The sequence below is a fragment of the Fusarium oxysporum genome, chromosome VII, assembly GCF_013085055.1.
Source record: "Fusarium oxysporum Fo47 chromosome VII, complete sequence".
Taxonomy (NCBI): domain Eukaryota; kingdom Fungi; phylum Ascomycota; class Sordariomycetes; order Hypocreales; family Nectriaceae; genus Fusarium; species Fusarium oxysporum.
The window spans coordinates 1941292-1955728 of record NC_072846.1 but is presented as its reverse complement, the minus strand read 5'-3'; positions in this window follow the sequence as shown (position 1 = coordinate 1955728).

Sequence of the window (14437 nt, the reverse complement as noted above, 5' to 3'; positions counted from 1 at the left end):
TAGGGCAAGGATGGGACTTGAAGATTGTCACGCTGTTAGTGGTGGGGGCTGTGAAGTTGGCGATGTGGAGGGTGCAGCTTCATTGGCTTGAAAGGGCCGCCAATGTATGAGTCGTTTGCGCCCGCAACGAGAGTCGTCGTCGTGGGCTTGGTGCTTGTCGCCGTGTGGGAGGCCTGGTCTCAGCCGGGTGAAGCCGAAACGGTACAATTTGCGGATCGCTAGCGGTTCCGACAATGGCGCCCCCTCTACACCGATCTGCATGTCTAATTGGCCCCTGCGGCTACCCCGTGGGGAACTAATTTGAAGGCGGAAGTAGTACAGTACCATTGACACCAATACACCGTATTAGCGACGTCTTGCCCCTAATCTGAACCTGGCGAATATGCGAGGATACCTTACTAGGGGGGCCTGCACGTCGCCCGGGGTCCCTTGACTAGCAAAAGAGGGGTTGATTTGCAAAAGAAATCAAGGTCCCTCAGTTTAGGTAACGGTCCTACGAGAGTGTATATACCCTTGTTTCAGTAAATAACCACACCTACTATGATAAAGGATATTATTGTGACGGTTGGGTTTCCAAACAGGTAAACTAGTCCGTACTAGGTTTATGTTTGCAGATAACGTAGGGCGTGATGCTGAGCGATGCGAAGTGTCACGTTTCTTAATGATCAAGTAATGCGTGTTAGGCTTATTGATGTAAAGATGCTTTATTGATAGCTGGTGAGCTAAGTTCTATGAAAGTGCAAATGAATGTGTTCTATATACTACTGTGTGTGATGTGAGGACGACGATATGTGCGGACGCTGTCGTCCTTGGGACGCTTCGTTCCATGGGACGACGGCGTCCCTACGCTGGTCGTCCCTGCATGGTTGCATCGTGATTGGTTCTTGAAAGGAGTGAAATTGTGGGGTACACGTGACGTAACCGCTGGGGTCGTAACACGATCTCTCCCCTCCGTTGGGCCTCGTCCTCGAGACCTGCATACCCTGTCCATCCCGAATTTCACTTGGTGCGTTCTAACCTAAACCTTTCATCATCATGTCGCGAAATGTCTGACCGTGTCTCCAAACAGTATTCTCGCAAGACCCACGCGGAACGTGAGTTAGAAAAATTAAAAAAGGAGCGTGACGTTGCCAAACTTGCTGAGTCCGTTGCGTTGTCCGGCGAGCAAGCGGATATGCCGTGCACCCGTTGTTTTAGGGCAGGTAATGGGGACAAATGTTTGATGTCTCCCGATTCCAGTCGTTGTAGCGAATGTGTGCGCAAGAGAAAACCTTGTGATGGTACGCGGGTGGCGTCCTCTCGTGAGTTCTTTTCTGTGTTTTCTTGTTTGTCGCTGATTGCTTTTAGTATCTTCCCTTATGAAGCAGGAGAAGAAACTGGAGGTGGATGAGGATGAAGCGAGCGATGACCTTTTGAAGCTTCATGAGGAAATGGCGGCCTTGCAATCTCGTCTTGCTGCGGCTGCTGGGCGTCTGTCTCGTATCCGGAAGATTCGTGCTAGGGTGAAGGAGAAACGTTCTGAGGCCACTCGCCGTGGTCTCCAAGAAGTCGAGAAGGAGGATGGTATCTTGTCCATGTTGGATGCTCATGAAGATGCCGTGGTGCGTGATCTCCAGGTGGATCATGTTCCTAATGATGTTGACTGGTCTTCTCTTGGTTTGGGGGATGATTTTCTGAACGCATCGCCTTTGTTTGATTTTGGTGAAAGTTCTTCAGGAGCCGCTGGGCACCAACAAGGTGCTTAGTTGGTTCCCACGTATTCTCGCTTTCTGGGTAGTTTTTCCATTTCACCAAGTATTCCTTTCTGCCGTTTTCTTTGCGCATCTTCCTGATTTCTTCTGCTTCGTATACCTCTGGTCCTGTGATTTGTCGGGGTTCGTTGCCGGTCTTGACATGTATTGTGTCGGCGGCTGATTCTAACATCGAGATATGGTAGATTGGGTGACATCTGATGTCGGGGGTAGATCTAATTCGTATCTGTCTTCCCTGTCTTCCGTTTGATCTTAACTGGTCCTAGGTACTTGTAGTCCAGTTTGTGACTTGGTCGGTCTGTTTTGATGTTTTTGGTGGATAAGTAGACCATGTCCCCTTCCTTAAAGGTTGGTCCCTTCAACCTTTTAGGGTCATAGTGTCTCTGCATCCTTTTTCTGACGAATTCTAGCTCTGTCTTGAGTTCGTCGTGTATTTCCTTCAGCTTGTCGCTTGCGATAATGGCTGCGGGGTTCACATTCTTGGGTTCTTGAGCGTCGTAGTACGCGTTTGGGGTGAATCCGGCGTTTGCGTCGAACGGCGTGAGTTTCGTACTTTCGTTGTAGGCGGTGTTGTAGGCTAGCTGGGCGTTCGGTAGTTTCTCAACCCAGTTATCCTGTTCGTAATTGATGTAACACCGAAGGTACTGTTCTAGCACTTGGTTCATTCGTTCTGTCTGTCCGTCTGCCTGTGGTCTGAAAGCCGTTGTGAGCCGGTGTTTGACTCCCATGAGTGCCATAAGCGATTGCCAAAATTTAGAGGCAAATGTCGGTCCTCTATCCGATAGGATTTCCTTGGGTAATCCTCGTTCTCTTACTACCCTGTCGTAGAAAATGTAGGCCATGACTTCTGCGTCCGTTGCCTCTCTGTAGGGTAAGTAGATTGAGAATTTCGTGAGTCTGTCCACGATAACCATGATACTGTCGTAAAAGATTCCGGTTGAGGGGTCTTCAGATAACGGTAATTTAGTTATGAAGTCCATAGTGATTGAACTCCATGGTCGTTCTGCAACTTCGATTGGTTGTAGTTCTCCGTAGGGTTTGTGTCGTCGTGCTTTCGTTCTAGCACAGACATCGCATTGTTTGACAACCTCTTCTACTACCTTTCGTGTCGTGCGATATCCTTGCTGTAATAGCCGTTTCAGGGTCTTGGTGACCCCTGGGTGTCCATGTAGTGGATGTGCGTGGAATTCTTGGATAAACTCTTGTGGATCTCCTGGAATTTCTTTGGTGTCTGCTGCTTGTATCCATCCCAATGTTTGCATTTGTTGGGTGAATCGGTATTCTCCCTTTTCGTTCTTTTCTAGCACTTGTTCTCTTGCTTTGGTAGTGCCAGTGTCGTAATCTGGTCGTCGACTGATTGCGTCTGCTCTTCCATTTTCGGATCCCTTGCGGTGGATGATTACAAAATCAAATTCGCATAGGTACTCTGCGTAGCGTAATTGTCGTCGGTTGAGTTCGTGTGTCGTGGCGAAGTACGAAATATTTTGATGGTCGGTGTAAACCTTGACCTGATGTCTACTTCCCATTAAGTAATGTCTGAACTCCTTGAAACAGTTGACAATTGCTAAGAACTCCTTGTCGTAGATTGGATAGTTAAGTTCTGCTCCGTGCAACTTGTGTGAATAGAAGGCAATAGGGTGCAATTTTCCTGTGTCGTCTCGTTGACCGATTTGCCCTCCTAGTGCGAAATCCGATGAATCCGTCTCTAGTTCGATTTCCTTGTCGGGATCGAACATCGCTAGTACGGGTTCGCTGAGGATTGATTGTTTGAGCCCGTCGAAGGCTTCTTGTGCCTTGTCGTTCCAGGTGAAGGGCTTATCCTTCTTCGTAAGTTCTGTTAAGGGGTTCGCGATCTTGCTGAAGTCCTTAATGAATCGTCTATAGTAGTTGGCAAAGCCTAAGAAGGCTTGCGTTTCTTTGACGTTGTTGGGTACTTTCCATTCTGCTACCGCGGATATCTTCTTCTTTTCCATTCGGATTTCTCCGGGTGTGATGGTGTGTCCCAGGAAGTCTACCTTCGTAACGTGAAAGTGACTTTTCTCTGGTTCGACCAATAGCTTGGCGTCTTGTAGTGTTTTCAAGACCTTGTGGACGTGTTCCTTGTGTTCTTTTTCGTTGTCCGAGAAGATTAGGATGTCGTCCAGGTAACAGACTACAAAGATGTCGAGGTATTGTCGAAGTACGCTGTTGATCATCCGCTGAAACGTTGCGGGTGCGTTGGTGAGACCGAAAGGCATTACCAGGTATTCGAACAGTCCGAATCTGGTTCTGAACGCCGTCTTCCATTCGTCTCCTTCCTTGATACGGATGAGGTTGTACGCGCCTTTAAGGTCTAGAGCTGTGAAGATCTTTTTGCCTTGTAACCGATCCTTGAGTTCCGTGATGAGCGGAAGCGGGGTTCGATCTTTGATGGTTTTCGCGTTGACCGGTCGGTAGTCGATGACGGGTCTATCCTTTCCGTTTTTTTTTTGGTACAAAGAACATGGATGATGCTGAGGGTGAACTAGATTCCCTGATATAGCCTTTTGCTAGCATCTCGTCGATGTATTCCTTCTGTACTCGTAGCTCTTTTTCGTTGAGCGAATACAACTTCTGAAATGGTAAGTTGTCGTCTGTGAGATTGATTTCGTGGTCCCATTGGCTGTGTTCGGGGACTCCTGTTTCTAATTCTTCTCTGAACAGTTTGTCGTATATCCGGTATTCTTTCGGAATGTTTTTTAGTCGGTCCTGGCTTGTCGTTGGTGGTTCGTCCTTTCTTGGATCTTGTTGTTGGAGAATGCCTAGGATTTCTGTTTTATTTCTTTGGCCTTTCTTGTGCTTGTGTCGTACTCCTTTTGGAGGTGGTGGAATCTTTGTTCCATGCCGGTCCACGCTTTCTCCTTTAGTCGTGGATTGAGATCTCTTCTTGCTCATCGTGATCGTTTTACTATCGCTGTCGGGGTCACTGGGGAAAGTGATCTGGCCGGTCCTCCAGTCGATGTGCGGGTTTTGTCGTCTAAGCCAGTTCATACCAAGTAGAATGTCCATATTCTCTCCCAAAGGTATGATGTCGAAGCTTATCCCTTGATTCTTTCCTCCGATACGGACCTTGAGGTGATCAATCTCTTGATCCACAATACCGTTGTTGTAATCAAAGTACTGTCCTTCCGCATTCACAAGTCGGTATGACAGTCGCTTCTTCTTCCATGGTAATCCTAGCTTTGTGACTATTCTTGGGTCGATGAAGTTCTTCTTTGCTCCACTATCGATCCATGCGTTTAGCCATCTTCCCTTGATCTGAGCTCGTAGCACTAGGCGATCGGGTTTGTTGTCTTGTGTGGCTCCCAGAGCACTTGTAGGTACGGGTCTTGTCCGTCCTTGTCTGGCGCTTTCCTGTGGCTCTGTTGTTACAGGAAGCGTATCTCTTTTCCCGAGGCGTCCTTGTGAGTTTGTTCGCAGTCGCTGTCTGCGCATTCTTCGCCGTCGGTGCAATCGTTGCTGAATTCGTCGTCGAATAGTCGCTGTTGAAAGCGTATTTCCAATTCTTCGTATTGTTTTTCAGATGTCTTTAGACGTGCTTCATATTTTTCGGATTCCGTCATCTGTCTGTCATGTAACGCTCCGATGTTTTCGAGGTATAGTTGGTGACATTTTTCCGGATCCGTACATCCTTCGATGTGATCCACCTCGCTTAGTTCTTGTCGTTCTTTCATGAGTTCTAACTCATATCTGCACCATCGTCGCCATGCTTTCTTTTGTTCGTCTGTTGGCTTCCCTCTGGTGTCGTGAGGTTTTTTGAAGAATTCCTCTATGGCTTCGAGTTCGCTGTCTGGCATCGTGTCCTCCGAACTGGTGTCGTCGATTGAAGCCTGATCGAATCCTTCGCCGAAGTCGATGGATTTGAAGGTGCTTCCTTGTTTCGCACATTCTTTCAAGGTCAAGGCTTCGAGTTCTTTTTCAACTTCTGTGATTTCCAGCGTCATTTGCTTGATTCCTTCGCAGAGGTTCTTGTTCTTTTGGATCTCGCGATAGTACGGCATATGGAACCGTAATTCCACTACTCCGAGATTTTCGTACCATAGGTGTACTAGGTATCCTTCTGTTTCAGTTGCTAGGTAGGGCTTGTCGTTCGGTGTGCCAGGAATCGTCACAGGAAAGCAGTCGTTGTCTTCCTTGTTTTGTCTATGTTCCTTACACCAATGATATTTGCATGAGAGCCACGATAGTTCCTCATGTTCTGAATGCGTTGGAAATGTTCTTACATCGTCCTTGACGTTGAACTTTGGTTCCCTGTGGAGTGGGTTTGTAGCAGTGTCCATGTGGTAGGCGCGTATGTTCAGGGGTGCGAGTTTGTTTGTTTCGCCATGTTCTCTGGCTTCCTGGGTGTACCTGTCTTCGGGTGAGGTCCACATCCTGCTGCCTGTTTCGTCGAACAGTTGTTCGTAGGGTTGTTGCCATTTCTGTTCCAGGCGTTCATCTTGTTTGCGGAGGTATCGTGCGGTTTCTCGTGCTACTCCTCCTCTGTGTCCCATGTGGCGGGATTGTCGATGGTGGTAGGTGCGGATCTTTGCTCCTGCCTCTCGTGCCTTTTGGAATGCCTGCTCGGTGTCTTGTAGGGTGACTCTAACTGGGATATCATCCACTTGTTTGAGTACTTCGGGTTGCTTGCCCTTGTTAGGGGTAGCGTCCTTCCCTTGTAGACCCTCTAGGTATTCCTTTGTTCCTTGTTTTGAGAGTCTTTGTTCTCTCATCATGCCTAGGGTTTCGGTGGGTGCATCTTGTGTGCTATTCTTCTTGTCTTGCTTGTATTTTCTGTGTCGGGCGTTTGTTCGTTCTCTGTATTCAGGATCGTCGCGAAGTTTCTGTTTTCTCCTTTCGTTGTATTCTGCCATCCTTTTGCGGTATGCTTCTTCGTCTCGCATCCTTTGTGCATGCCTTTCTCTCTGGAGTTGATTTTGGATTTCCCTAGTTCGTGGTTCTGGTTTCTCTTTGTTTGCTTCCTCGTAAGTGGGAAATATATCCCGGGGCTCTCTGATTGAGCTGTCCGGGTGCGGGTTCCATTCTTTTGCTGGCGTGTAGTCTTCATACAGGGCGGTGGTTTCCGCCATGTCGTACAGACTTCGTGTCATTCCCAGTGTCTGGGTCTTGATGGCCATCTGAGGGTCCTGTTCGTTAGTTGCTCCTAGTGTTTGCTTACCTCGATTAGGGTCTCTAGGTTTCTTAGGTTCCGGGCATTTGCTGGCCATATGTCCCATCCTGTTGCAATTGTAACACCTGATTTTGGACATGTCGCGGGGTCTTCTGTTGTTGTCTCGCTGTGTGGCCCCGAGGACCATGGGTCCAGGCTCAGTTCCGTGTTGAGTGTCGACGTGTCTCTTGCGTCCTTGATTGGCATTTTGCTGTTTGGTGTTCCACCGGGGGTTGTATGATCCTCCGTGTTTCTCAGCCTGTTTTTCTTTACGTCGTTCATACTGCTGGTTGTCGATTTCTACAGCGATGCTGGCAAGTTCGTTTAAATCCTTGGGCTTGGGCCTAATGTTCACCATGGCATCCTTTACTTCGGACTTGAGTCCCAAGTATACCTGTGCCATATGGGCCTCTTCGCCCCAGTTTAACTTGGCTGCCTGGTAGCGGTATTCAGCTAGGTAGTCTGCAGCTGATCCTCTTTGTTTGAGTTGCCGGATCTTCATTTCCGCCATTCGTTTTTCGTCCATGATTCCGAAAGCATTCCTGAGTTCGGATTCGAAGTGTTCGTATTTCTCATAGACATATTTGGTCATTTGCTTCCGTTCGTGGGGTGGATTATTGACATAGTCGCGGATGATAGGCTCCATCATTCGTAACGCCTTGTCCTTGAGGAATCCCATCCCGTGTCGAACCCTCAGTTCCTCGGTGGTGAACTGAATCGGGTAGTACATTTGGTAACTCCGAAGGCTGGTGAGGAATCCTTGTAATTTATCGGCGTCGCCGTTGAACGAGTCAGGCTGACGGGGTCTAAGGATCTCTCCAGGGTCTTTTCCGGTAGCAGTAAGAGCTGCGGTGTGTTCGATATGTTCCTTGTACAGCTTCTGACTGTTCTCAGCTGTTTTTCCGAGTGACTCTGCAATCTCGGCGAGGTCGGCCACCTTCTTCTCCAAGGCCTCGATCCTGTTTTGCGCGATCTTGGCGTTGTTTTTGGCGTTGTCCAGGAGGGTGTCATGCTGTTTTCCCAGGTCACGAAGTCTTTTCTTGAGCTTCTTGACTTCGTCCTCATGGGAATTCGGATGAATAGGAGGACTCTGTATCTCGTCCTCTTCGTCCGTTTCCATTGGGACCTCCTGCAGTTCCTCTGCGAGGGGTCGTGGTTCCTCAGGGGGAGTAACGTGCTGGGCACGTCCTGCGGTTGAAGGGCGGTTTGGAGTAGCAGGTGCCATTGCGTGGATATTGCTCAGCGTTACGCGGTACGGTCTGAACAAGAGCTATCAACGTGTGACGGTTGGGTTTCCAAACAGGTAAACTAGTCCGTACTAGGTTTATGTTTGCAGATAACGTAGGGCGTGATGCTGAGCGATGCGAAGTGTCACGTTTCTTAATGATCAAGTAATGCGTGTTAGGCTTATTGATGTAAAGATGCTTTATTGATAGCTGGTGAGCTAAGTTCTATGAAAGTGCAAATGAATGTGTTCTATATACTACTGTGTGTGATGTGAGGACGACGATATGTGCGGACGCTGTCGTCCTTGGGACGCTTCGTTCCATGGGACGACGGCGTCCCTACGCTGGTCGTCCCTGCATGGTTGCATCGTGATTGGTTCTTGAAAGGAGTGAAATTGTGGGGTACACGTGACGTAACCGCTGGGGTCGTAACAATTATAGCCCAGCTTGCAACTCCGCTTCATCGCCAAATTAACGAGGTGATTACAATTTGTGTTCAAAAGTATCGGAATGCCCCGCCTCTAACTACCTCATTCCATTTGGATGCGATAATTTTACATTTAATGAAATCAATCTATTTACAATAAGTCAATATAACGTAGTTCACAAGCGAGTTGGCCAGCATACTGTGCAGCTAATAATAGCTTACCCTATAGTATTCCAAAGCTTAAATAAATTAGCTAAAAATTAAATAAAAAGTGTTCCTAAAATAGTATAGTTAACTTTATTAGAAAATATTTTTTAAAGATTTTTAAGTATTTTAGATTATATAGAAAACCTTAAAATACAGTGTAACTTACAGTGTAAATAGACTTTAAAGTTTATAGCTACAGAGGATTTTTTTAAAAATCTAAGAAAATTAATATAACTTACCTTAGGACTTATATATACGCTATTCAAATCTTAGCTATTTTAAGTCTAATTTGAATTTATAAGAATTATTTAAAAAATACCTTTTAAGGTGAAAAGTATGCTGGCCAACTTGTTTAGGTGGCCAACTCGCTTGTGAACTACGTTATATGGTATGTTAAATGAAAGCCCTGCTTTTTCTCTCTAATATTAACGTACACGATAAGCGAGTGGATCAAACAAGCGAGTGGATCAGCATACTGTGCAGCTGATAATAGCTTACCCTATAGTATTTTAGAGCTTAAATAAATTAGCTAAAAATCTAATAAAATTATTTCCTTAAATAGTATAGTTAAATATATAAACATGTATTTTTTACATATTTTTAAATGTTTTATTTTATATAGAAAACCTTAAAATACAGTGTATTTTACAGTGTAAGTGAACTTTAAGGTTTATAGATATATAGGATTGTTTTAAAAATGTCAAGAAATTAATATAGCTTATTTTAGGACTTATATATAAATTGTTAAAATCCTAGCCGTTTTAAGCTTAATTTTGATTTTTAAGAATTATTTAAAAAACGGCTTTTAAAGTGAAAAGTGGGTTGATCCACTCGCTTGTCTGATCCACTCGCTTATCGTGTACGTTAAGTATATTGTCTCTATGCATAAATACAGGCTTTAAGCCTACTCGGGTAGGGCCTGTAGACCGGCCGACCCCGTACTATCCATCTAGTCACAAGTGCCAGCGCCTCTAGCACGGGGGGTACGGTGACTAGGAAAAGGGTCGGTTGACTAGGGAAATTAAGCTACCTCATTTTTATATGTGCGCCCCACCAAATTAGATGTACTTCCTTTGCCACGGATAACTATATGATTGTGACCGGACCAACCCCTCCATTTGCAACCCCCACCAAAAATGCATATTGCCAAAACACCAAGCAACCATCACGACTATTCGGTATTTTCTTCATCCTTTGGGACAATGAACTCGCCCTAACTGACTTCAATAGTATCCCCAATGACTATTTCTTCATTGTCATCGTCATATTCATCATCTTCATCCATTTCCTCATCATCTTCAACGATTTCCAAGCCGTCAGCTTCCAACGATATCTTCTTCCGATTGGAGCGGCGTTTTTCCTCGTCACTGATAATAAATTCCAACGCCTCCTTCACGATATTGAAGTCATAGTCAAATGGAAGAAGGAATTGGGGATTCCAGTGAAAGATAAATACTCTAGGGGCTTCCCGACTTTCTGATTCCTTTGCATTAGTCGCTTTCACCTTGGAATCTTTACTTTTAGCCAGAAGCTCGCGGTGAAGCCGGTATCTTGACCCTATCACCGCCGTCGACCGTATACAATCTTGGTGTTGTTTTTTTATATAAAATTCGGCCGCTGTGAATAGCTTCTTTTTCTGAGAATAAGTCGGCTGGCTGCTGTATAGATCAGCAACCCGTAGATCCTTTAAAGAAGCCCTGAGCATCTTCCTGACCGCTGCAATCCATCGTCGTAAATACCCGACTTCAACCCTAACTTCTTTAGTGTGCACACGAGCTTCCTCGGCCGCCTGACCGGCCAGCCGGTTGTGCTGATCCTTTGCGACGCGAAGTCTGGCATCGTATATAGTAATTGGCCCGTAATTTGCCAGTATGGTGGTCCCCTGATCCCGGGCAGACCTTCTAAGGTTCTTCTCCTTGAGACGGCGCATTTCCTGAGTCGCAGTAATCCCATTGACTGCGAGAGTTGTATGTGCTTTCCGCAGCTTTTCATTGACATGTGACACTGAGGGAGTCAGAGGCGTGCCCGAGGTTATTGAGCATTCGATCCTGAGGGCCACATATTCCTCGTACTGACGGATCTGTCGCAACTTGAGCTCCGGCGTGTTCATTTCGATCCAGTTGACGCGCGGAGGTGGCGTTGATATCAATCGAATCTCCTGGTCGTGACGATTCGAATGGTGTACCTCATGAGGCGGCGGAACGCCGTCTTCCTCACTCATTTCGGAGTTGCTATCGCTGCTGTGGGTGGAAGAGGACCCTCGTGAGATATAGCCAGGTAACGACTCTTCAGCTACCTCCAAAGATAGTGATGATAAGGGATTTATCATACGGGCTAGTACAACCTCAGGATCGAAGGGATAGATGCCGGTCTTTTGCCAAGATGAGATGATAGTGCTTCTCTTAGTAGTACGGGCGCGTACCTCCTGTAAATGGAACAAAAAGTCAGCTTTATTGAAGTCTGTAGCGCCATCTGCAATCTCACGAAGAAGGATTTCCTGATGCCAATGCTTGTATACACAGAATAGCCCCACATCTAGCGGTTGAAGGATATGTGTCAAGTGAGGCGGGAAAGGGAACAACACCACGCCTGCATCTTGGGCTTTTTGGAAAAGCTCTTTGGTAAAATGATTCTCACAACCGTCTAGTAATAGTGTTCTTTTTCCCGGAATTTTTTGAGTCCGGGAAAGCCGTTCAAAGTGGTCGAAGAATTCTAACGCGGAGATATCATCGATATAGCCGTTTGGTGTTGTAACGATCGTTGTGCCCGGTTCAAGGCGATTGTCAACCCACCGAGACGGCAGCTGTACGCCCGGCATGATGATAAACGCTGGAATAACCCGTCCTTTTGCTGATATCGACTCAATGATCGTGACGCTTATTGTCTCGTGTGCATCAGTCAAGATAGGCTTGTCGATTTCCCCAAAAGTCCACAGGAACATCCCATTTTTAAGACAACCGATCTGGAAGCCTGTCTCATCGATGTTCCACACATCCTCGTAATCTATGCCTTTTTCCGCGTAATCATGCCACTTGCGAAACCACTCTTCGACGTTGGCTCGGTCTGCCATCGCCTTTCTTTGCACTGCGATGGTTGAACTCTTCTTTCTATGAAGAATAGAGGAATATCTTCTTAGAAAACGTCTTGCCCAGTATCTGGAAGCCGTTGGAAGCCGGTTAGTTGCTTTTAGAATGGAATTAGCATACTGTCGAAGAGTACGCATCTGTATATGATGTCCCTGAGTGACGCGGCGCCAGCACCAAGCGAGGATCGCCTTCTCTTCTTCCGGCGAAAAAAGCGTGAAGTTGCCGCCATTTTGAGAGATAGGATGTTTTCCTTTTTGTCGAGAAAGCAACCTTTTATATGGTACCCTCCATGCCTTGGCAGCTTTAACGGCTGAGGAGTAATATCCTTCCCTTAGAAGCTCGACAGCCGCGACAGTACGCGTCTCAAGGTTATGAGCTGTATATCGCAAGACATTAGGGTTTCCAGTGTCAGAATTGATATATTTTTGTACTGCAGTAAGAGCCAGTTCAGGGCTTTTGATTGATATATCCATCGTCTCAATTAAATAGAAATTGCAATTATTATGACTGAATAAAGTAATTACCTTGTTGGTGTGAAGGATGTTGAGTGGTGATTTCGTTGTGATGTTTGTGAGGGGTAATGACATATCGCGGGCATCATCAGTGCAGCAAAGAGGGACAATTCAACTAACGGAGTGACTTATTTTTTTGGTGGGGCTACATACAAAAATGAGGTATCTAATTTATTCCCCAGTCACCCGCCCCTTTGCCTAGTCACCGTACCCCCCGTGCTTGACGCACGGGCACCTTCGGTGGAAAGGAAAGCACGGGGGTCGGTCTCTAGACCCTACCCGAGTACAGGGCAGAGACTAAATAAGGTTATTAATCTCTTCCGTGGTAATCTCTACCCACGCCAACCTTATATATCTAACCAATTCTTGGATATTAGATTCATTCTTCTTTAAATCTTCTAAGTAAGGGTAAAACTTCCATATTCTAGACTTTAAAAGCTTCCTAATATGCCTAATAGGGTCAAGATCCGGCGAATATGCAGGCCAGGTAATCTACGTAATTAATTGCTTTAATAATTAATTAGTCGTTAACTGCGGAGTATGGATTCTTGCGTTATCCTGCTGGAATTATGGTGTACCGTTGTATAGAGGAAGTAGCCCTTTTATTAAAGCTAATTAATAACTTCGTAATATATATCCTCTTCTTCTGGCCGTGTTATCGCTGATTATAATTATATCGTCAGATTTCCTACGTCCTTAGATTGCTCCCTAAAGTATGATTGATATTTAGACTTCCTCTAAACTGTGAGATTGATAAATAGTTTTATAAATTTCTCGTAAGGTTTACAGAATAGCTAGCCTCGTTTATAGTTAGGTTAAGACTAAATTATAGACTTATCAGAGAAAGTTATCTAACGTTGTTATTAGTTTAGTGAAATCTTCCTGAGCTTAAGTTGTACTTAGCCTTTGATTGTCTCTACCTCTATCAATTCATTAATATCGTCCTTCCAGCCTTGACACTATGAAAGCCGCTGTCGCGCTATTTCTCTTGATAATGGTATTAGCTGGATTAGTCTTTACTTGCGACTATAGTGAAGGCAGATAACTCGAAATAGTATAGATCGTGAGAACTTGCTACCCAGCGGATTAATAATCGCCTTATATGTGATACGGCAGTCCCATTTGGGTGAGAGTAATATACACCGAATCTCCTAAGTTGTGAGTTTCCGGGGACGTCCGGGTCTTGGGCGTTTGTCCAGTTTTCTCATTGTCCAGTGTTAAACCATCCTTGCGACAGATGATGGTGAACACTTCGCGTCGTGCGCGATATTACTGTATGACCTTCCTGTCTTTACGTCGCGAACAATGAGAGCTTTGGCCACTGGACTTAGCTCCTGTTTAGGGGGCCGATTGGCGCATATTTCCGCTAGGATTCCTCGACTTGGACTTTCCATTTGCTATAGTTGTAGAGAGTTGAAGATGTAGAGTCTGCCGCATGGCGAGGTGGTGGATTAAGCTGCGGTGTGTTCTGATACGTTTGGACACTTATTTTTAGCTTAATCATTATCGTGTAACTCACCCACAACTATTGCAATTCTATATCAATCTGCGATATGACTAGATTAATAAAGAGAAATTTTCAGAAGAAACTGCTATTCGAAAATAGATCAATCTAGTGACTGGAAAGTCCGACCTTTTACTCTTTATCGCCGTCAAGAAAGCTGCAGACAAGCTAAGGGAATTATATTTTAACTAACGTGGTTGATAAGCATGCTGATCATCCAAGTATGCTGATCAAAAATCCCTCATCCTACATCTTAACCATTTGATGAATTAATTCTCAACCACTAAACATGCCTCAGCCATCAAATGAAGCTAGAATCCTTCTTGCACTTCAGGCCCTTCAAAATAATCCAAAGCTAAGCCTCCGACGCGCCGCAAAAATATATGAAGTTGGCTTCGGTACTCTCCGTAACCGACAGAATGGCATTCAATCACGAGACGCGTGGGTGCCAAAGTCACGGAGACTGACTGATCTAGAGGAACAGATAATAGTCCAATTCCTCCTTGACCTAGATTCGCGAGGATTTCCTGCGCGACTGCGTTTTGTAGAAGAAATAG